Genomic DNA, 6,750 nt, shown 5'->3' on the forward strand with positions numbered 1-6,750 from the left:
CAATTAGCTAATAACTTTGCCACATAAGATTCATAATATGATCAGAGCTTGAAATCTTACTGAGATCTTGCTAAAAAGCTGACATAAGGCAGCTGAGTAAGAGAGCTGGGCAGAATATCAGGAAATATATGGAAAGTTTGTTATACTATATTATTGAAGTAATGTTAGCAGATAACAAGCCTGCTCGAAGAGTAAAGTCCCTGTTAGCTAGCTCGCTGGTAAACAATACCATCGCCATAGCAACACGTCGTCCTGAAAGTGCCGTTACTGCCAAACCGTCTGCCTGGATCCATGTGAACACAGCGTGAAGCCCAATTTATATACTTCTGAGTGCATGTTGCCGCAGAGGGCGTCTGCAGCTCTCACAGAGGCCACAGAGAAGGCCTCCTGAGAAGTACAACTACACACTGCAGACGCTGAGACGACACACACAACCGGGAATCTGTTTTCATCAACAGAACAAAGAGGAATCTGTTTTCAGTGCAGACTGAGAAAGGCAAATTAACTGTACCGCCACGTATGATCCACTCTTGAAAGATTATAAGGGGATTATTTGAAACGTATCGTCATACATTCATATACATGAAACTGCTTACATTATCCTTGTGGGATAGGAAATAGAACAAGGGGACTCTGAAGGCTAATTTGAAAATTGGCAAGCTAGCAGCGTCCTTGATATCTAGAAACAAGGTGGTTGTCTGTGTGCCTAGCACACTATTATGAATGACTGGTAGTGCAGAACAGAACAGACAAACGCACAGGCACAAGAGTAGCTATATACAGTATTTGGTTTAATAAGGCCCCTATCTCTTTGAATGGGGAGCCATCCATATAAAATAAGCCTACATTTCATAGCCTACATTTTCTTTCATATTTGGAGTCGCTGGTAAATGACTGACAGCACAGAATGGTTGATTCGTTGAAAATAAAAGAAAGTTATGATTGAACATACCTTCGTTCAACTTACAGTATACCAGCCTCTAGTCTAAGCGTGCTCCATACAGTGGTTTCGGCCACTTGGTTACCATGGCAACCACTGATTACCAGCCTTTTGGCAGATGGTGATGAATTAAACTTATATTTCACCTTCAGATGCAGTCAAATTATAATTTTACTCAAGGATGTGGCAGAGCGGATCTTAGCCGGTAGAGAGTTCCAGAGGGTGGGGGCCGCCACGCTGAAGACTCTGTCCCCAAAGGTTTGTTGGCGGCTGTGGGGGATGGAGAGCAGATCTGCACCCTTCTCAGTATGAATGCACAGTACAGTGCTTCACACATTTAAAAAGAAAAAAAGAAAAGAACAAGGCAATTCATAAAAACACATCCAGGGTAAAAACAGTGCTTCACCAGTTTAAGAAACAAAGAACAGGTCAATTAATAAAAAACATACAATATAAAAACAGGCATGGACAAAACTAAAGAAACTAAATTTAGAAGAAACTAAATCACGTGTGTATGTGGCCAAACGCCAACCTGAACAGGTGGGTTTTTAGAGTGTAGGGGAGGAGGAGGTCAGATAGGTATTGGGGGGCAAGGGCATGGAGAGATTTATAGGTAAGGATGAGGATCTTATATGAGATGGTAAATGGTAAATGGCTGCTTCTTTATATAGCGCTTTTATCCAAAGAGCTTTAGAATTTGTTACTCACATTTTACCCATTAATTCACACATTCACTCACACATTCACACATTGACGGCGGAGGCAACCATGCAAGGTGCCAACCTGCTCATCGGGAGCATTAGGGGTTAAGTGTCTTGCTCAAGGACACATCGACAAGCTGCCCGGGAGGGCGGGAATCGAACCGGGAACCTCCGGATTGCCAGACAACTGCTCTACCTCCTGAGCCACTGTCGCCCCGGGGCAGGTACGGGACTTGACCAGGAGCCAGTGGAGGTGGATGAGGGTGGTCTCTGCCACAGAGTCAGTGAGTGAAGGCCGGAGTCTGGAGATGTTTTTGAGGTGAAAGAATGCGTTTTCTGTTACAGGAGAGTGTAGAGTCCAGTAATACACCCAGGTTGCAGACTTCAGAGGACAGAGAGATGGAACAGTCATCCATGTCCAGAAGTGGATCTCTAACCTTCTGGAGCAGTGTCTTGGGAGCCACAACCACAAGCTCTGTCTTGTTAGTGTTGAGCCTGAGAAGGTTTGATGACATCCTCCATCCTCCAACATAGCCACAACACTGGTAAATAAACTACCCACCCACTCATGGCTTTTTGGGGTAGAACACATCATAGCCTACTACAATAAGCTAGGGGTCCGCAAAGACGATTTCAAACTAGAAATGGTAACAACAGCTGAGGTACTAAAAAAACTGAGCGCCCTCCAACCTAACAAGGCCACTGGCCATGACAACATCCCCTCCAAATTCCTCATCGACTGAGCAGCCGCCATCACCCCAGTCATCACACACATAATAAACCTCTCCATAAAACAGGGACACGTCCCCAAGGACTTCAAAATTGCGAGAGTAACCCTCTTGCACAAAAAGGGCAGCAAATTAGACCCAGGCAACTACCGCCCTGTTTCTATTCTTACCTCCATCTCGAAAGTCATGGAAAAAATAGTATACGAACAGGTCGAAAAGTACCTTGCGGAAAAAAATCTAATCTTCGAATTCCAATCTGGCTTCAGAACATCCCACTCCACTGACACATGCCTTCTCTATTTGAATGACCACATCAAACAAGAGGTGGACGCGGGCAAATACTGTGGCATGGTCATGCTGGACCTACAAAAGGCCTTCGACACTGTCAATCACTCCATTCTGATTGACAAGCTAAAAGCAATTGGTTTTTTTTACAATATAATGATAAAATAACATTTCCATCACTATCTGAAGAACACAGTGAGTCTCTCTGTAAAGATATAACAGAGGAAGAAATACTCAAAACGATAAAAACCCTTAAAGGGGGTAAGGCCCCAGGCCCGGACGGTTATGGCCCAGAATTCTATAAAAGAATTAGTAAGGTTATAGTCGGACCTCTGAGAGAGATGTATGCAGACTCATTACAAAGAGGCAGTCTTCCCCAAACTCTGAACTTGGCTAATATATCTCTCATCCTTAAAAAAGATAAACCAGCCGACGTGTGTGGCTCTTATAGGCCCATTAGCTTGATAGCGGTGGATAGTAAAATACTCTCCAAATTATTACCAAGGAGGATAGAGGGACTGCTGCCTCTGATAATAAACCCAGACCAGACAGGTTTTGTACAAGGCCGACACTCCATTGCAAACTTGAGGCGGTTACTGAATGTTATACAGTACTCTAATCAGCTGAAACACAAAGCGCTAGCAGTGTCACTCGACGCGCAGAAAGCTTTTGATAGAGTAGAATGGCGGTATCTATTCGACGTCATGGAGAGATATGGAGGGGATTTCCTTAAGTGGATTCAAACCATCTACCACTCTCCCGTGGCCTGTGTCCTTACCAATGGTATCTGCTCTGAACCTTTCCCCTTGGCAAGAGGCACAAGGCAAGGGGACCCCCTAAGCCCATTACTGTTTGCCGTCGCACTCGAACCGCTAGCAGAGGCTATCCGGTGTCATCATGAAATTGAGGGGGTCTCACACACGACAGGGGGCACCCCCCACAAAATAGCTCTATATGCAGATGACATTATACTGTTTCTGACCTCCCCGAAGAGGTCAGTGCCTACTGTCCTGTCAATAGTTAAAGACTTCGGCGCTATCTCAGGCTATAAAATTAACCAAAGTAAATCTGAGGCAATGCCACTAGGAACCCTGACCCAATCAGACATCCCAGATAATTTTCCTTTTAAATGGACTACGTCAGGATTCACATATCTTGGCATTAAAGTCTCTCCCAACTTAAAAGATATGGCACGTCTGAATCTGGCCCCAGTCACCACAGCGGTTAAGAGGGATCTGGAACGGTGGCATGACCTCCCACTATCGGTCATGGGATGGGCGAGTCTAATAAAAATGAACATTCTACCCCGCCTTCTATACCCCTTACAAATGCTTCCCATATGGGTATCCAAAAAATATGTTAAAGATCTGGAGAAGGCTTTTTCTAAGTTCATTTGGCATGGAAAGAGACCCAGGCAAAGATTTAAAATCTTGGAGCTACCAACCAGTAAAGCGGGCCTTGCCATGCCAAATATACTCTTCTATAACTGGGCCTGTCACGCTTGTTACATCTGGGAATGGCTACAAGCCTATCTACACAATAAGAACTGTGTGGACTCGTGGGTCTGCTCACCAAATTCACTATGGGCACTGGTAACCGGTAATAAAGATAAGATTCATAGGGAGATACGAGGCAATCCAATTATCTATAACTCTATCAGAGTGTGGCGACAGATTACCATCTACACAGGGAGAGGAGACCTAAGATCATTGCTAATACCAATCTCTAGCAACCATGAATTTGGACCTGGGCGCAGTTCGGCCATCTTTAAGACCTGGCACTCACTAGGGCTTTGTGTATTGGGGGATCTGTTTAGGGATGGTGTGTTGATGTCGTTTCAGCAACTGCAAACACAATTTAACCTCCCAAGAGAACATTTTTTTGGTTTCTTGCAAATACGACATTTTATTAACTCACTACAGCTGCCAATGGGCTCCCTTTACAGTAAAACAGAGAATTTCTTATCCAATTGTAGTAAGGTATCACATTTCATCTCAGCGTTTTACTCACTGCTGTACTCACTGGACTCACAGGAGTTACCATCCCTCCACAAATGGGAAAGAGATTTTAACAGTGAATATATTGAAGACGACTGGCAGGAGGCCATTGACTCAGTTAAAAAGGTTTATACTTGTAACAGACTAAGAGAAACACAATATAAAATTCTTCACAGATTACACATCACACCTGTGTTACTAAACAAAATGGACCGTTCAATATCTCCATTATGTTCGAAATGTCAAACAGATCTGGGCACCTACTATCACTACTTTTGGGAATGTAAGTGTATATCCAGGTTCTGGGGCCAAGTGGCACGTGAGTTGAGCGACATTTTCAAGGTGAAAATAAAGAAGGATCCGGGAGCTTTTTTACTGGGACTCCCATCAAAGGAAATTAATTTGACACCCTTACAACTCAAACTATTTGATAAACTTCTGCTTTCAGCCCGGAAATGCATTCTGATAAACTGGATTAAGGATAGGCCTCCATCCATACAGATGTGGTACAGAGAGATCTTCGGTGTGCTACCCCATGAAAAACTGTGCAATGCATAGAGGCAACGACGCTGTGTGGGCCCCACTATTGGACTACTTTCCTGCTGAAATTTCTCAGATCCTTCTAAAGGCCCAATGCCCCATTGTATGGACAGACTGTGGATAGAAAAAAATTATATATGTATATATATGTATGCCTACATGTGAATGGGCTCGAGGCAAGTGCAGTACTGTGCAGTGCCTGTCTGGGTTAGATTTCCTTTTTGCTTGTTTTTCTTTTTGATCTGTTTTTGCTTGCATATGATGTGGATGACGGCATAGATGAACTGGAGGAACCCCCCCCCCCTTCTGTCCCAATGTGTGTTTTGTAATGTAAGTAACTGTATGTGAAAAATATTTAAAAAAAACAATAAAAATATCAAAAGAGATAGTCTATCAGTGAGCTGGATGCAATCCTACCTGGAGGGGAGAGAACAGATGGTGGAAGTAAACGGTACCCTATCCCCCCCCCCCCTCCCAGTGAGCTGTGGTGTTCCACAAGGAAGCATATTAGGACCGCTACTGTTCCTAATTTATGCTAATGACATGTCGTCAGCTTGTGACTGCAACTTGTTCCTGTTCGCGGATGACTCAGCCCTGCTGGTCTCTGACAAGAACAAGTTACAGGTTGAAAAAACCCTCAGCTCGGAACTAGGCTAAATCTGCACCTGGCTCGCTGACAACAAACTATCATTACACCTGGGTAAAACAGAGTCCATTCTCTTCGATTCAAATAACAAACTCAGCAAGACCGACGGCTTCTCAGTTACAGTGGGTGACAATATTGTCACAAGGAAAGATGAAATTACATACCTAGGTTCCATCCTAGAGGCTAATCTTTCCTGTGACAAAATGGCATCCAATGTAATAAAAAAAGTCAACCAACGAACTAGATTCTTGTACCGGATCTCCTCTCGACTCTGGTAAACAAGAATACCCTGAAGACTCTGGCAGGAGCACTCATTCAAGGGTACGACTATGCTTGCACCTCATGGTACCAAAGCACCTCAAAGGTGCTAAAAACTAAATTACAAACATCTCAAAACAAACTGGTCAGACTACTGCTTGACCTTACTCCTAGAACCCACCTCACCTTTGCCCACTTTGACAACCTAGGATGGCTTAGAGTAGACGACAGAGTACAGCAACTTGCAATGGGCCTGGTCTACAAGATACACGACTAAGGTACCCATGTACATGTCAAAATACTTCCCAAAGGTCAGTGAATACCACGATCACAACAACACCAGAGGGAGCTCCACAAATCATGTTAAACCCAGATTCGGCTCAAACAAGGGACTAAACACGTTTAGCAATTATGCCACATCACATCTGTAAAGGAATGTGAATCACTACCCACTTTCAAAACCACTCTCAAAGAGCACCTACGAGAGACTGCAATTCGAAACGGGCCTCTGTAAATGTCCTAACGCAACCCCCTCCAATGTACAATAAATGTCCTATTAAACCCAATAATACATGAGACCCTCTTCTTGGGACCAAGTAAGGTTTAGTCAATAATCCAATGTACAGTTAACCCCCCCCCCCCCCCCCCCCCCCGC

This window comes from Notolepis coatsorum (genome assembly GCF_963971535.1).
Source record: "Notolepis coatsorum genome assembly, chromosome: 8".
NCBI classification, from domain to species: domain Eukaryota; kingdom Metazoa; phylum Chordata; class Actinopteri; order Aulopiformes; family Paralepididae; genus Notolepis; species Notolepis coatsorum.